The 18639-nt window shown below is 41.4% G+C and overlaps 1 protein-coding gene across 2 annotated transcripts in view; it reads left to right on the forward strand.

The window, feature by feature from the left end:
* Nucleotides 1-18639, forward strand: part of CLDN10 (claudin 10) — a 124976-nt gene that overhangs the window by 19113 nt on the left and 87224 nt on the right. The window lies entirely within an intron of this gene.

Consider the following 18639-nt stretch of genomic DNA (forward strand, 5'->3'; position numbering starts at 1 on the left):
AGTATGTGATTTTCAGATGCAAAGGGATAAAGTGCAAGGTCTAATTCCATCTTCCCTTCACAATAAAAGTTTGAATTCCAAGCCTGCAAGTCCCAGTAAAAAAAAAAAAAAAAAAAAAAAAAAAAAAGTTCTTTTACAGAAATCCCTGGCTGGTTGATTTTTTTCTGCTGGTGGGATTTTCCTGCTTTCTTTACAGATTGCTCTGCACTGCTTAGACCCTGGAGCCACAAAATAAGTTGGATATTCTTTAGGGCACCTGAGTGGCTCAGTTGGTTAAGTGACTGATTCTTGATTTCAGCTCAGGTCACAATCTCGGGGTTGTGGGATCCAGCCCTGCATCGGGCTTTGCATGCAGTGGGGAGTCTACTTGAGATTCTCTCTCTCTCTCTGCCCTTCCTCCACTAAAATAAACAAACAAACAAATAAATCTTTTTAAAAAAGTTGAACATTCCCATTTCTGGAGGCTTTGGTGATTCCTGGGCTCACTCTATCTTCCATACGTCCTTTTGTGGTTCTCGGAACCCATGCTCCACGCTGGTTCCTGGGAAGTAGACCACAGGACCAAGCTCCATCAGGCAGTGGCTTCATTAGTATTAGAAAGTCACCTCTTTTCTCCCCCTGGGGGCCAGCTGGACAAACAAAGCCAAGGGCCTCCAATGGTTCTCATCGCCGACTGTGGAGCCTGTGATCTCCTAGGGCACCTGGTCCCCTCCCCCAAGTTTTCACTTCTTTGCTGTATTTGATAATAATGTTGAATATTGGAGGAATATTTCCACAATTTTTTGTGCTGTTCAGAGTACATTGACTATAGACGTGACACAGTCTTAGGTTTGAGCTACATTTTTAGCATTTTCTCTATCATTTTCTTAAGACTAGAAAATAAAAACAATGCTCTGAGTCTTGGTGTGTAGCATTTACCAATTTCTGTGGTGCAAATGGTGTAAATATTCCCACCATGGCAATTTCAAGCCACGTATATGATGACCCTGAATGCAGAGTTGGGGAGATACGTGTACTTGCACACAGTTATATAGATATAAGAGATTTAAAAGCCTCAAGAACATAGAGAATGATTTAGGAAGAGATGAGTTTTGAGAATTTATTACCTTTGTCTTCAATATAATTTATTTCTTTGTAAGTTCACACATGCTTCATTTTTAAAAAATGGCCATGTTTTAAGACACGTATGCAAAATTCCTGAAAATTTGACAAATGGCTCTCAGAGCTGGTATGAGCCAGGGCAGGTCAGCCCCAGTGTAGGTCTGGTTACGGGTGAACGTACTCTATCTCCTGTGCTAGGCCACAGATCTAAGAGGACAGGCTCCAGCCTCTAACTGCCTTTATTTTCCCTTTACCATTTTACACACGTCAGAAATAACATGACAACAGGGAAGGCAGCAAGAGAAAATATGCTTCCTCCTTTGAATCTACCTTAGAGATGATCAGACTTTTCCTATGGCTCCAATTTCATAGTATTTTGTCTCACTATCTCTAGTATATTGGTTTCATTTCTCCTGCCTCATATTAGCTTCTTATAGCTTGGAACTCAATCTTACTTATGGTCCTGGACTCCTAGGAGTGAGGACATATTAGACCTTATTATTTCTTGATCTTTTTGATGATCGACAGTTCACCTTTGTCCAATCAAAATTCATTTCACTAGCCAGGGATCTTTCAGATTCCTCCCTATCCAGAAACCCTGCTAGTTCTGTGTCTCACATTTGGGATGTATCAGTTCCCTTCTCTTCTCACCTTTCCTCAGAGTTCTCTCTTAGAACAAAGGCTGTGTTCTCCTTGAGAGCTTATGCCTTATTCTTTTCATCTTTATAACTCCAACAAGTAGCAGAAAACAAGACAGGTTCCGTGCACAGTGCCGGCTGGCTGGCTGAAGTGCACTAGAGGGGAGTCAGAGATCATAAGAGTCACTGGTGAAGCAAGGAAGTTCTTTCTGTCTGGTCTTTAGCCCTGGATCCAACATTTCTCTTAGGCAGTGCAGGAGAAACACTCATCTATTCATTCATTCATTCATTCAACAATATTTATTGAGTCTCTACTATGTACTATTCATTGTTCTAGGCACTGAAGACACACAGAAAACAAGACAAAGTCTTTGTTCTCATTGAGCTGAGGTTCTAGTAGAGGCAGGAGGACACAAGGAGGGTACAGTGGGCAGAATGTGTCTCCCCACCCCCAAATTCATATGTTGTATCTTAGCCCCCAATGTGATGATACTGGGAGGTGGGATTTTGAAAGGTGATTAGTGAAGGGATTTGCAGGGATTGGTACCCTTATAAGCCAGGAGCTCTTTGCTCTCCACCATGTGAGGGTACAGGGAGAGAACCTGGAAGAGAACTCTCACCAGACCTGACCACGCTGGCACCCTGATCTCAGAATTCCAGTCTTCAGAATAGTGAAAAATTTCTGTTTATAATCCATCCTGTCTGTGGTACTTTGTTATAACATTTGGAACAGACTAGGACATGGGGCAGTGGAGCAGCCCTCAAATGCCACATATGTAATAATCATCCTTTTCTGATGAATATATAATGTTCATCAGCCTTACATACCTTAACCTTTTCTGTAACATTCCATCAGGGCATTTCTTTTGCTTTCCATACTTTGTTTCATTGGATCTTGAAGAACTATAAAGTCTGACAAACAAGGAGCCAAGTTTGGGGCATAGATGGATTACATGGAGCTGGAGCTCAACGTGTTTCAGAACTTTAGGAACTCTTGGTTCTCCTTGTCCATTAGTTTTTACTCAAGGTAATTACTCTTAAAAGCTACATAGGCTCACGGCAATGCTCAAAGGTAAATGTACCTCTGCTATACTGTACTAAGGATTATTTCCTATAGCCCCCCCACCCCACTTCCTGTAGCCTACTGGCTAGTGGCCATGGGATTCAATCCAACCAAAACTTACATATCCAATCTAGTGCTGCGTTATTATTTGTTAGTCTTTTCCCACACTGAATGTTCAACATCTTTTTTTTTTTTTAAGATTGTATTTATTTATTCATGAGAGACACACACACAGAGGCAGAGACTTGGGTGGAGGGAGAAGCAGGCTTCCTATGGGGAGCCTGATGCGGGACTCCATCCCAGGACCCCAGGATCACCACCTGAACTTCAAAGGCAGATGCTCAACCCCTGAGCCACCCAGGTGCCCCTCAGCATCTTCTTAAAGGTGCAAGGAAATTGCTCATGTTTATTTCTTTGTGATGTTTTTGATTAAATTAAACACAAATATACATTGAATTTAGACTAATGGTAAATTTTTAGTAGAGAATAAAACAAATTCTAAACTCTTGGAAAACAGAAATGGGAACTTATTTCTCTCTCTCTCTCTCTCTCTCTCTCTCTCTCTCTCTCTATTGCATGATACTTCCTGAGCTCAGAGCATGGCAAAAAACAGAGCTCTGGAAGTTCATTTGTTGGATGAATGAATTTATTTATTCATGAATAAATTCTTTATTCATGAATGAACTTATTTATTCACTCATTACTTTTCTTCCTTTCCTTGCATTTGATCTGCTGTTTTCTTTATTCTTTTGACTCAGTAATACTTTTCATATCATTTTCAATAAGAGAGATGAATAAATTCATATTGACCTGAATTGAAAAGAGAAATGGAAACAGACAGAAAATCTTTAGCAAATTGGACCAAAAATCTCCCCGTGAGTTGCAAATTAATCCAGTGAAATGTTCCGGATGTTTTGGATGAGGGAATTCTATCCAAGACTGGTCACACTCTCTTACTAACCTCAGGTCTGGTTGAAGGAAGATCCCTCTAATCCAAAACATCCTGCGACTTTAATTTAATTATGAAGCAACATCTTGTGCCCGTGAAGTTGGACTTCAAGATGACTTAGCAGAAAGTCTCTGGTTTGATACTGGAAACAGATGCCGTCCAATGTGATGAAAAGGACTGCGTCGGACCAAACTGTCAGAGACAGGTACAAACAAGCCAGAGGAGGCTTTTATTTAACATAATGTTAGGTGCGATGAAAGTGTGTGTCATCTGGGGTTAAACTTTAATTTCACATCCTTTAAATATAAACTACACTTGCTATCTGCACAGCAGGTCACCTAGCCATCTCTACTTGCTTGCCTTGCTTTGGGGTGGAGGGTGGGACAGAGGGGGAGGGAGAGAGAATCCCAAGCAGATGCCACGCACAGCTCGGAGTCCTGTGCAGGGCTCAATCTCCCCACCCTGAGATCATGAGCTGAGCTGAAATCAAGAGTCAGGTGTTTAACCAACTGAACCATCCAGACACCCCTCACTTGCCTTACTATTTGAAATGCAACCTATTTTTAGGTTCTGGCAATTATTCTTTCTTATTTTTTACATTTGTCTAAAGGTCTTAAATTTGTAGGCGAGACTGAAGCAGAAGGGCCAGTAGGGAAAGATGGAGCTGACGTCCATGCACGGAAGGCATGCAGAGGCCCTACCAGCCCATCAATAGCAGGTCCCAAGGAAACGCATTATGCTCCCCAGGAAAACACTTCCTTTCCAGCCTCCTTTGTGTTGTCCTATGATTGCTCTTCTGTCTCCCAGTAGCATTTCATTGTGCCACCTTGTGTCCAGCTCTATTGTTGTCAGTCGTGCATTTGCCTACCTCTTGAGGAGGACTCTTTTTTTTTTTTTTAAAGATTTTGTTTATTTGTGAGACAGATTGAGAGTGAGAGAGCAGTAGCAGGGAGGAGGGGCAGAGGGAGAGGAATAAGCAGGTTCCTTGCTGAGCAGGAAGCCAGATGTGGGGCTTGATCCCAGGACCCTGGGATCCATGACCTGAGCCAAAGGTAGACGCCTAACCGACTGAGCCATCCAGGCACTCCAGGAGGTCTCCATATTAAACTGGGAATAGGACGGCAAATCTAATGCCTAGTCACCTCCACATCTCTGGGGATTACTCTGGTTTCCTGCATTTAAAAAGTGGCTCAAAAAATATTTGTTGAACTCAATTAAATCCTTACAGTTTCACAAAACTTAAAAAATCTGCTTCTGATGAAACAACCATCTTCTACGTTGTGGAGTTAGTTTTAGATGCAATGGATCCTTTACCTTTAAAAGGACAGGTTTGCTGCTCAGGGAAGACCAAAACAAAGGTGTCTGGGGCTCTGTGCTTTGTCCATTATTTTTTAAAGGTGTATTTATTTATATATTTTCAATGTAATGTCTGCCACCGATGTGGGACTCAAACTTGTGAACCCAAGATCAATAGTTGCTCCACTGAGACAGCCAGGCACCCCTCTGTACATTCTTGATAACTGACAGAAGAATCTTTGTTATCTATTTGACCTTGTACTTGGTCAAGCACATACTGATGTAGGGGGATTTCCTGTTGGTGCCACTGTTTGTTCTATTCTACTCTGGCTTCAAATACTTTGTAGGTGGAAATTACCTTCGTTCCTCCAAGTTACCAGATATCACTTTTTGACTCTCAGATTTCCTGGGAATGCTATTAGCTTAGAATTTGAATGGTTTCCAAATAAAAATCCCTCCCACACAGGAAAGGTAGCCCAGATTTGAGGTCATGGTATCTTACTCTTACCCTTCTGATGACCTCTTAGGAAGCCAAACTCCCTGGCTGAACCGGCCACTAAAGTATAAGTATTCACAGAAATCTCTCTCATCTCATGAGGGTCTCACAAAAATGGATTGGCATATGAATGAGCCATTGTCAGAAAATCACTGTGTAGCAAACAGCCATAGATCCTCTTGGTCAACAACCATAAATATTCGTTTCCGACATCTGTGAAGTTCAGCCAGTCTACGCTGGGCTCGGTTGGATGGCTCTGCTGATCTCAACTGGGGAACTCACACATCTGGGGGGTCTACTGGGGACCGGCTGATGTTAGGTGGGATTGGCTAGGGTAACTTGGTTTTGCCCTACCTGCCCACCCCGTGGGACCAGTAGGCCAGCCTGGGTATACCTTTTTCATAGAAAAAGTGGGGCAGAACAAGCTGAATCCCACACACGGTTCTGTAGGTGTCTTCTTGTATCAAGTTTTCTGATATCCAGTTGGCCAAGGCAAGTCATATGGCTGAACTCAGAGTCATGGAATGGAGAAATACACCCCTCATCCTGATGGAAAGAACTGCAAAATCAGGTGTCCAAGGGCTTGGTTATAAGAAGAAAAGAACTGGAGCCATCAGCGCAATATGTCACAGTTGGAAGAACATTTAGGCAGTGACTTCCATTCATCTTCTCTCCTTTCTCGATACTTTGCATTTTTGTTCTTTTCGAATGACAGTGTGACCTTCACAAGTCTTTGATGTCTACCCCTCACAATGGAATTGTTGAGTAGAGGGAAAGACACTTCTCAAGGACTTTATGTCAGAGATCACTTTACATTTTTCCTTTTTTTTTTTTTTTTTTTTTTTTTTTACTTTTTTCCTTACCATCGATCCCCATTCACCATCATCTCCAAAGTTTTTGGCTTTCGTGTTTTATGGCTGAATTTCCAGAATTCTACCTTCATGGTTTTTCCACACTCCCACATCATACCTCAGGACTGTTAGGAAACTCAGCATTCACTCAGAGGTCAGAACTCTTCCAGGAAAGAAAGAACTCTGAAATAAAACAGTGTCAACTTCCTAAGCCAAATTCCTGAAGGCAACTCTGCCTTTGAAATAATCATTCTTGCCACAGTGTAAATGCTTGAACACTGCGTCCTTCTGTGAGATACGGAGCAGGAGAACCTGCTCTTTTTTTTTCTTTTTTAAGATTTTATTTATTTGAGAGAGAGATAGACAGAGAGAGAGAGAGAGAGAGCGCACACGCGCGCACACACACACACACACACACACACACAGGAGCTGGTGGGGAGGTGCAGAGGCAGAGGGAGAAGCAAATTCCCTGCTGAGTGGGGAGCCTGATACGGGGCTGAATCTCAACACCTGGGATCATGACCTGAGCCAAAGGCTGACACTTAACCGGCTGAGCCACCCAGGCACTCCAGAGCCTGCTCTTTATAAAACAGTTTTACATATGGGATTTATTTTTTTAAAAGATTTAATTTATTTATTCATGAGAATACACAGAGAGGAGAGAGGCAGAGACACAGGCAGAGGGAGAAGCAGGCTCCATGCAGGGAGCCTGACATGAGATTCGATCCTGGGTCTCCAGGATCAGGACCTGGGGTATAGGCGGTGCTAAACCGCTGAGCCACTAGGGCTGCCCATACATATGGGATTTAAATTCTCATACCAGGTCGGGCACTTTTCTCCCACAACCTTGTAAAATGGTCACAAGCTCCCCAACATTTTTAGGTCATCCATGATAAACATAGAAATTATTTACCCATGCCTGGGATTTCTTGTGGGTTGGAGGAAGGATCAAGGGACAGGGATGAGACAGAGACACGGAGAACTTCAGAGATGATCACAGCTGAGGGAACAGTTGTGAAGGGTGTGGAAAATGCAGGAGGGTAACTGAACATCTTTTTGGTGGAATGTTGGATTATGATCCTTTGCAGGACTGTGTTATCCTACGGAGGTGAAAGTCCCTGTGTTTTCTAGGCTACTCTCTGGCTCTGGTGAGGCAGAAGTTAACTTGTGGAAAACTGACAGTAATGCAGGTGATTCCTATCCATAGCAATGCAAGCAATCCCTGCTCAAGGAAATGTAAAAGAATTTTGTCAGGTAGAGAATATAAAAACCAGTTGTAATATCTTACCGATTCCCTCACAAATTAATAATAATAATAATAATTTTTTAAAAGATTTTATTTATTTATTCATGAGAGACACAGAGAGAGAGGCAGAAACACAGGCAGAGGGAAAAGCAGGCTCCATGCAGGAAGCCTGACGTGGGACCCAATCCTGGGACTCCAGGATCACAGCCTGGGCCAAAGGCAGGCGCTAAACCACTGAGCCACCCAGGCATCCCCCTAATAATAATAATAATAATAATAATAATAATAAATGAATAGGTCAAAGATGGCCATTTAATATTTGCCTGAGAGTCATGATCTTACCTTTTAAAAAATAACCCTTTAGTATGACATTACTGAGTTGATTCCAGATTACCATCCCTGTAATCACAATTATTTCCTTCATTCAGCCTCTAAAGCAATGTGTTTACATTTATCAATACTGTAATTGATTTTCTTTGATCTTTCTCTAAATATTTTTTTATGAATAAATAACTTTCATCAAGGTGGAAGCTTTGGTATCACAGGAAACCAAGAGGCCCAGGATGAGTGTGTCGGTAGCACTGGGCAGGGGTTGGTTCTATTACACACTCTGCTTCACAGAGGGTTGGGGGCCACTCACAAGATGAAAGCAGGGGAAAAAATAAATCAGTGCCTGCTAATGGCTGGGCATAGGAGTCGGCTTCTAGGCCAGAGCACCCGGAAATATTTGAGGCATCAAATACTCAGAAAAGAAGACACAAAAACAAATGGTGCTCAAGTACTACCCACAATGGTGAATAGGTAAGCAACTCTAAAAACCCTGTGAGCTTACAATTCAGAGCATTTAGTGGTTCCGTCCCCACTATTGATCTGACTGAAAGGGAAAAAACAATCTATGGGTTCAGGGATACAAAAAAGAAATTCCTAATTCATGCTTGTTCCACTCATCACAGGCTGTTAGCTGCTTGCCGAGGACCGAGGCCTTCACAATCTTTTTGTTTGGCTTGCTGGTGCTTCTGAAATGACTTGAATAAAAATGCTTTCTAGACAGGGCATGGTCTCCAATAATAGACCTCTAGTAATCGGCCCCTTCTCTGTTACAGCCCATTTGGCTTCCCTCAGCTGTTTTACCCATGGAACCATTTGAGTTTGCACCCTTGGCTAACAATTGTATCTTTAAGCACTCTTCAAAACCATCTACACAGATTTAACACGGTAACATTATTGATAGCAGTGAGCCAGAACTGAAGGGAGTTCAAACTTTGCTCCTGTATGAACAAAGTCACTATCCCAAAATACAGGCCAGTGACTTGCCCTGAAAAATCCTCTATTTGGGGGGCACCTGGGTGGCTCAGTGGTTGAACATCTGCCTTCAGCTCAAGTCGTGATCCCGAGGTCCTGGGATTGAGTCCTGCATCGGGTTCCCCTGCAGGGAGCCTCTTCTCCCTCTACCTATGTCTCTGCCTTTCTCTCCGTGTCTCTTGTGAATAAATATATAAAATCTTAAAAGAAAAATCCTCTATTTTGGCAACTCCCAGACTGTACGTTTTTTCTTTTTTTCATTCTTTCTTTCTTTCTTTCTTTCTTCTTTCTTTCTTTCTCTTTCTTTCTTTCTTCTTTCTTTTTCTTTCTTTCTTTCCTTTTTTTAAAAAGATTTTATTTATTTATTCATGAGAGACACACAGAGAGAGGCAGAGACACAGGCAGAGAGAGAGAAGCAGGCTTCATGCAGGGAGCCTGACGTGGGGCTCCATCCCGGGTCTCCAGGATCAGGCCCTGGGCCAAAGGCAGCGCTAAACCGCTGAGCTACCTGGGCTGCTCTGTACTTTCTTTCTTGATGCCATTTATGTTTACTTTAGATGCACAACTGCTGAAGTTGTCTGAATTACATTTCATGCCACTGCTGTTTTCAACAACAAGTCTAGTTCTTAAGTGAGAATATTGGTTCCTTTAACTTGGAATTATGAAATCCTTTAGTCTAACCTGGATCTAAGTGGCAAATATGATAATTGAAAGACAGACCCCATGATTTACACAGTCTTGGATGTTGAGATGACAAATACTTCCATGGTCCAGGTATCATGCAGAACATGTCATAGGTATTATCTTTTAAAATTCTCATCCTATGGTGTTGGATTCCTAGTTTCAGAGGTGAAAAAAATCTAACAACCCCGTAACTTAAAGTTTAAAAAGATTGCCTTCAATCACATAGCTAAGTCTAAGTTTAAAGCACTTGCCCTCAACCTTCAAACCATCCGAAGGTTCTTGAATTATGGCACCCCCAAAATACTCATTGATCAACTAGCAGGTAAATAATTATAAACATGATAGGCAGCAAAGAAGGAATATACTAGCTTCCTATCTTCAAGAGTTTACACTCAACACTCCTCTTAGATCTTGGAAAAGTCATTCATGCTGTCATTCTTCATGATCAAGGCAGATTCAAGAAGACTCTTTCCAACAGATTCAAGAAAACATTTTTCCCAGTTGTGACCCCTGGGACCCATGCACCTTCTAGCCCAAGGGTCTTCCTGCTGTAGTTAGAGACCTTCTAGAACAGATATTCTTATTTATTTATTCATTCATTCATTCATTCATTCATTCATTCATTATTTTTTATAAATTTTTTTTTAATTTTTTTTTTTATTTATTTTTGATAGTCACAGAGAGAGAGAGAGAGGCAGAGACACAGGCGGAGGAAGAAGCAGGCTCCATGCACCGGGAGCCCGATGTGGGACTCGATCCCGGGTCTCCATGATCGCGCCCTGGGCCAAAGGCAGGCGCTAAACCGCTGCGCCACCCAGGGATCCCCATTCATTATTTTTTAATGTTATGGGCATGGAGCCTAGTGTGGGATTTAAACTCAAGACCCTTAAAAAAAATAAAATAAACTCAAGACCCTGCAATTAAGACTTGAGCTGAGGGACACCTGGGTGGCTCAGAGGTTGAGCGTCTGCTTTTGGCTCAGGGAGTGATCCCAGGGTCCTGGGATTGAGTCCCACATCGAGCTCCCTGCATGGAGCCTGCTTCTCCCTCTGCCTATGTCTCTACCTCTCTCTCTCTCTCTCTCTCTCTCTCTGTGTGTGTGTCTCTCATAAATAAATAAAATCTTAAAAAAATAAAAAAAGACCTGAGCTGAGATCAAGAGTCAAATCAAATGACTGAGCCACCCAGGTACTCCTAGAACAGGTCTTCTTAATCTGGGGGTCCATGAATGTGGATTTTGTCAAATGCTTTTTCTGCATCTACTGAGATAATAATGTGATTTTTGTCTTTCATTCTGCTGATAAAATGTGTTACATTAGTTGATTTTCTTTTTTTTTTTTTTTTTTTTTTATTATTAGTTGATTTTCTGATGTTAAACCATCTTTGCTTCTCTGAGATAAATCACATTTGGTCATGGCATATAATTCTTTTTGTTATTTTTTTTTTTCTTTTTGTTATTTTGCTATTTTTAAAATTGTGATAAAATATATATCATATAATATTTGCCATGTTTAAGTCTTATATGTTGCTGGATTCAACTTGCTAGTATTTTGTTGAGAATTTTTGATGTCTTTGTCTGGTTTTGGTAACTGACCTTATAAAATGGGTTGGGATGGGTTTCTTTTCTTCTGCTTTTTGGAATAGTTAATGTGACATGTGGGGTGGAGGGGGTACCTGCATTTTACCCCAATGTGATGAGGTGCTATGGGAGCTTACACTATAGAATATGCATTTCAATAGATTTTAAAAAATCACTGCAAGTAAGTAAATATGACTTAAAACAAACGGAACCCTCTTTATGAGTTAGAGGAGGAGAACTAAAATCATATAGTTTAGGAGCAAATGGAAATATGTTTGTAATAGATAAAAAGAAATACATTTTGATTAGTGCCTTAAAAATATAACTCCTGGGGTACCTCGCTGACTGGAGCCTGTGATTCGGTGTTGATGTTGTGAGTTTACCCACCTGGGGCTCATAGAGATTACTTAAAAATAAAATCTTAAGAAAATACATAAATCCAGTGTAGAGATAAGCATTTTAAAAAAGCATTTACTTATAAAAAATTTATTATGGAAATAACATATGAAAGTGGAGAAAAATCATACAATGAGCCCCATGTTCTGCTCACCTATTTTTTCAACAATTATCAACACATGACTACTTTTTTTCCTCTTATCCCCTCTGCTCCTCAGTCTTACTACAACCCTGCTAATTTCTTTTCTTTTCTTTTCTTTTCTTTTCTTTTCTTTTCTTTTCTTTTCTTTTTTAGAGGCAGAGAGAGAGAGAGAGAAAGGGAGGGGGAGAGAAAAAGGGAGAGGGAGAGAGAGAATCCCAAGCAGGCTCTGCACCCAGCACAGAGCCCAACAGGGGGCTTGATCCCACGATCACAAGATCACAACCTGAGCTGAAATCAAGTCAGATGCTCAACCGACTGAGCCACCCAGGTACCCCCCCTGCTAACTTATTTTTAAGCATCAAATATTGAAATTACTTTATCCATATATATTTCAGTCTCTATCTGAAAAATGACTTTTAAAAGCATAGTATCATAAACATCATTGCACCCTTCACACTTATAGTATTTCCATAACACTATCAAATCCAAGTAATGTTCTGAATAGACCTGATTCTGTCTTACATTTTTTTTAACAGTTGGTTTGTCTAAATCAGACTCCAGATAAGGCCCCTATATTGTGTTTGGTTAATATGTCCCTTAAATTTCTTTTAATCTACAGGTTCCCCATCCCTCTTTCTTCTTTATGCAATTTATTTGTTGCAGAACAATTTCTACAAGCTTGTAGAATGTCCCGCAGTCATTTTTGGTGTTGATTGTATCCCTGTGGGGATGTATTTCCTATAACCATTTGCCCTGATCCATTATTTCACTAGAGGCTGCAAAATAGAGATATTCTAATTCTAGTATCCCTCTGGACTTATCAGCTTAAATTCTTCTAAAAGAAGAAACTTACAGGACACCTGGGTGGCTCAGTGGTTGAGCATCTGCCTTAGGCTCAGGTCATGATCCTAGGGTCCTGAGATCAAGTCCCACATTGGGCTCCCGGCAAGGAGCCTGCTACTCCCTCTGCCTATGTCTCTGCCTCTGTCTCCGTGTCTCTCATGAAGAAATAAATAAAATATTTATTAAGTAAATTTATTTTTTAAAAAAACTATTTGGTTACCATGTATAACAACTTCAGTATAGTTCTGCAGTTAAGCAATTATTTTGTCTTTAATTTCCCAGTTTTTAACATTTTTATTTATTAAAATATATATATATACCCTTTTTTTAAATTAAAAGAAATTTTAAAGTAATCTTTACACTCAATGTGGGGCATGAACTCATGACTCTGTCATGACTCTGAGATCAAGAGTCATGTGCTCTACCAACTGGGCCAGCCAGGTGTCCCTCATAGTTTTCAGAATAATGAGTTGGATTCCTAGTTTCCTTCAAAGGAGTATCTGTTGTAATTGTATGAACTCACAGATTTTTTTTTTTGAACTCACAGATTTTTAACACATTCAATGTGTTTCAATCTCTTATAGTCTTTTTTTTTTTTTTTAATTTGGTGCTGAAATCGTATAATCTCTGGCCTATGGGCTCTTCAGCTTGGTTCTTCAGCCTTTTGGGCATGATTCTGTGGTCTTTGATAACTTCCTTGCTTGCTGGTATGACAAGATATTTTAGGCTCATCCCTGACCCTGAATCAGCCAAGGAGCTCTGTTCCTTCTAGTGAGATGATATTTAGAAAGCACACTCTGGGTGCCAAGGTGCTCATTGCTATGAGTTACTTAAGGCATCTAGGTCTTTTCAACATATAGAGCAAAAAATAATTTTTAAAAATATTTTTTATAAAGATATTATTTATTTGAGAGAAAGCATATGGGAGAGCAGAAGCTGGGTGGGGAGGGGTAAAGTGAGAGGGAGTCACAAGCTCCCCGCTGAGCAGGGAACCCAATGCCACCTTGGGATCTTGACCTGAGCCAAAGGCAGATGCTTAGCCCACTGAGCCATCCAGGCACTGCTAAAAAATAATTTTTTAAAACCAAAAATACATACGTATTATTAAAATTTCTAATTCAAACTTAGGATACAGGATTTTTTTTTAAGATTTTTATTTATTTATGAGAGACACACAGAGACAGGCAGAGACAGGCAGAAGGAGAAGCAGGTTTCCTGTGAGGAGCCTGATGTGGGACTCGATCCTAGGACCTGGGACCAGGCCCTGAGCTGAAGGCAGATGGTCAACTGCTGAGCCACCCAGGTGTCCCAGGATACAGGGTTTTGATCTGATATTTAGAGCTTTTTTTTCCTTGCACTGAAAATCTTGGCTCCTAATTTTAAAAATACTTAATTTCCTTTGCCACTAAATATAGTTATTATTCTTTCATAATAACTGTACCTTACTATCAGAAAATATAATATCGGGGGAAATCATGTTAAAAATTAATTACTGAAAATCATTTGAGAGTTCTTTGCAGTTTGAGGGTTGGGTTTTTTTTTCCCCTTGGTAAATACCCTACCAGAACTGTACAGTCCAACTACTGTGGTTTAAAAATAGAATATTTAAAAAGTCCAGATTCAGCTGACAGCCAGGGAGTTTTAGCCAACGTTGAAGGCAGAAATGAGAGGTTATGAGCAGAGCGCTGTAGCCAACTATTAACTCAAGTTTCTGCTAATTCAGGGAAGGATATGAGCATAGTTATATTTACAATAATTGCTTTAACTTAGTATTTAGTAGGAGTTAGACCTTTGCTAATGATCAATTACCCAACTGACTGAGAGTTCATTTCACTCCCGAGGCTTTGGTCTTTAGGAGGAAAGGGCAAAGTCCTACAGCCAAGGAGGGTTAGCATGCTACTGAACCTTATAGGTCACCTGGTTTAATCACCTCTGTTTGCAGAGGATGAAACTAAGATCCAGCAGAGTCTAGTAACTTGCCTAACATGGAGCAGCTGGTTAGTAGCAGGTGGGACTGGAAACATCTTCCATCCCCATTCCATGACACTGTGCTCTGCTCCCTTGCTTTCCTGTGTGAATGGTAAAGGGTATGATCATTGTTCCAATGAGCAAGGGAGATCTAGTCTGAAAGTTTAGTCTCAAGACTCAAGATATTCAGTGTTTATGAGAATTTGCTCAGTCATTTGGTAAATATTTAGTAATTGGCTCTGAGTATGTAGTAAGACAGCCTTTATGGACTACTTTTTGGTTTTCTTTCTTTTTTTTTTGCTTTTTTACTTGTCCAGTAATTTATTGAAGAGAACATGCATCTGCATGTATCTAGCACAACAGGAAGACTGAAGACTATCAAACATTTCAGACAATTTTCCTACAATCTGTTTATCAAAAAAACCACATTACTTTAACATAATTTCTACTGTCCTGATTGCTAATGTTCCTTTATGTTTATTTATCTAACTCAATAAACCATGACCACATACAAAGCACTAAGCTTAAGAGAATTTTCCAATAATTAGAATCCAATATGGAGCCAGGTGCCTCTGATAGGAGGCTGTGAATTGTTATCAGAGATCTACAGAGGGAATTCCTGCAGAGGTCAGAGGAGGGGACACGGTGATATACAGTATCCTTTCTAATCCCGAGATTGGATGAGAGGTTTTATTCTGTAATTTCTGTGATGTCCCAATGACAGTGGCTTGTTTTGGGGTAGAGAGTAGCAACCATTTATACAGAGGCACATAGGGAGCCCCCGTGGCGCCGCGCAGCCCAGGGTGTGATCCTGGAGACCCGGGATTGAGTCCCACATCAGGCTCCCTGCATGGAGCCTGCTTCTCCCTCTGCCTGTGTCTCTGCCTCTCTCTCTCTAGCTGTGTCTCTACAAATATAAATAAATAAATAAATAAATAAGCAAGCAAACAAACTTAAATATATATATATATATATATATATATATATATATATATATACAGAGGCACACAACACAACTTGTGTTTCCCTCCAAGTTCGGTTCTATTTATAGCCTTGCCCACAGAGACAATATATCAGAGAAGAAGTGGAAGGGAGCCCTTTGGGGAAAGTTTCCATGCCATTCTCATCCTAGGGACCCCTTGTCACAAACAAAAGGACAGACTTTGTGGGAATCACAGCAACTTGCCATTCGTCATGCACTTCCTGAACTGCCAAGTTCTTTTCTTCTTTTTCCAGCTGTCTTCTGTTTAAATCATGCACTTGTCTCTTCTTCAGACACCCTCTCCCCACCTGAGGCTTATTAGCACGTAAGGTCTTAGCCTAAGTATAAAAGAGAGGTAAGTGGGCTCATTTGGGGCTTGGAAAGTTATCTCTCTAGAGCCTGTGTGCTTTCAAAGTCATCCAACAAATACTTGTGCCCCCCAACAGTGTGCCTCGCTCTATAGGTGCTGGGGTTTAAGAAGGAAAGAAGGAGAACAAGGAGCAGATAAAGGATAATTGGGAAGGGGGACATCAGCGAAAGGGAGGACCTAATCTCATGGAAAAGAAGTCTTCAGGGGCAAAGGGATATTTCACTTTCCCCCAGAAGAAGGAAGAATTAGTCAATAAAAAGCACGCTTGGCTCAGTCACGTGACAAACTCTTGGTTTCTGCTTAAGATCTCCGGGTCCTGGGATCAGGTCCTGGGACGATGTGCCACGATAGGCTCCACACTCAGCAAGAGTCTGCTGGTCCCTCTGCCCTCTTCTCTCATGCTCTCTTCCTCTCTCGTTCCCAAATAAATAAAATCTTTGGGGGGGGGGGAGGGGAAGAGGAGCTTCCAAGTGGGGGGGGGGGAGGAGCTTCCAAGCAGGGGAAAGACTGGTCCAAAGGTCCAGATAAACAAAAATTTAGCGAACTCCAGGATCTGAATGAGGCTAAGATATTTTGCAGCATAGGCTGCAAGAGAGAATGTCTGAAGTGAAGGAAGAGGAAAGCAGACATCTGATGGTGGAGGGGCTTGTCACAGCACCCTCTCAAAATATTCGCAATATTCCCAAGTTGACCTGTAGATACATTCTTCAGTCTAAAAGGAGTCCTTTCCCAGCTTCTTAAATGGCTTATCAGGGTTTCTCATTGAGGAGTTAAAAACCAACATTCAAGGGGGGCACCTGGGTGGCTTAGTTAAGTGTCTGACTCTTGATTTTTGGCTCAAGTCATGAGCTCAGGGTTGTGAAATCGAGCTCCAGGCAGGGTTCCGTGCTGAGCGTGGAGCCTGTTTGGGATTCTCGCTCTCTCTAGCTCTGCCCCTCCCTCCACTTATGCTCTTTCTCTCTTAAAAAAAGAAAATTCAAGAGACGAAAAATTAAAGAATAAGAAAACCCCATATCATCCACTCCTTCAGACTAAATTTTAAAAGAATAGGATACGGGCAGCCCCGGTGGCCCAGCAGTTTAGCGCTGCCTTCGGCCCAGGGCCTGATCCTGGAGACCTGGGATCGAATCCCACATCGGGCACTGTGCATGGAGCCTGCTTCTCCCTCTCCCTCTCCCTGTGCCTCTTTCTGAGTCTGTCATGAATAAATAAAAAAATATTTAAAAATAAAAGGATAGGATACTTGGGACACCTGAGTGGTTCAGTGGTTAACATCTGCCTTTGGCTCAGGGCACGATCCTGGGGATCTGGGATCAAGTCCCACATCGGGCTCCCCATGGGGTGCCTACTTCTCCCTCTGCCTCTATCTCTGCTGCTCTGAGTCTCTCGTGAATAAATAAAATCTTTAAAAAGGATAGAATACAAGTAATATAACAAATCTAAGGCAATAGGACTCTAATTCCTTTGAGAGAATGCTTATTTTTAAAAATCTAAAAAAAAATTGAGATCTAATTGACCTATTTCTGGTATAAAACATAATTCAGGGGGATCCCTGGGTGTCCCAGCGGTTTGGTGCCTGCCTTTCACCCAGGATGTGATCCTGGAGACCCAGGATCAAGTCCTATATTGGGCTCCCTGCATGGAGCCTGCTTCTCCCTCTGCCTGTGTATCTGCTTCTCTGTGTGTCTCTCATGAATAAATAAAATCTTAAAAAAAATCAGTATTGGTATATGTTGTGAAATGATCACAAGTTTTTTTTTTTTGTGGTGAAATTTTTAAGATCTTTAAGATTTTTAAGAATTTTTAATATCTTCTTAAAAAGATTTTGAGAGGAGTGGGGGAGGGAGCTTAATGAGAGGCTCAATCCCAGGACGCTAGGATCATGACCTGAGCAAAGGCAGATGCTTAATAAACTGAGCCATCCAGGTGCCCCTAAGATCTCTTAATAGCTTTCAGATCTACAATATGGTATTATAGGACCGCCGAGGTGGCTTAGCAGTTGAGTGTCTGCCTTAGACCCAGGGCGTGATCCTGGAGTTCCAGAATCGAGTCCCCCACATCAGGCTCCCTGCATGGAGCCTGCTTCTCTCTGCCTGTGTCTCTGCCTCTCTGTCTCTCATGAATAAATAGAATCTTTAAAAACAATATGGTATTATAGTCACCATACGATACATTACATTCACAGGACCCATTTACATTCCCAGATCTTACAACTGGAAACTTGCACCTTTCAACTCCCCTCACCCCTTTTGCCCACCCCTACCTTCAGCAGCCACCAAACTGTTCTCTGTATCCACAAGCTTGTTTTTGTTTCTTGGCTTTTTTTGGTTGGTAAGGCAGGGGACAGGTAGGAGGTTGACAAAATATTTTTAAGTTAAGAATGTAAGATGAGCAACAGGCACCATGACCACAGAGTTGAGCTGGAGTATGGCAATCATGGTGCTTGGAATCCTTGGGCTTCCCCTATGCATTGGGTTTCTGCCGGGGATACTCCTGAGGCTTTAGTGCTAGAAGGAGATACAACGTAACACATTAGAACAGGAGCTGAGGGAGAGATGGGCAATGGATGCCATAATGCCCAGTGACTCCCAGTGATGGGGACCAGAGGACTCCCCCCTCAGCCCATCAGCACTCCTGTCATGATTCAGTCTAAGCTGAACAATAGCAAATTCCATGCACATCCTATTTCACTACATTCTCATTTTTTAAATTCAGCTGATCTCAAATGTGAGT

The sequence above is a fragment of the Vulpes vulpes genome, chromosome 6 (genome assembly GCF_048418805.1).
Source record: "Vulpes vulpes isolate BD-2025 chromosome 6, VulVul3, whole genome shotgun sequence".
NCBI classification, from domain to species: Eukaryota; Metazoa; Chordata; class Mammalia; order Carnivora; family Canidae; genus Vulpes; species Vulpes vulpes.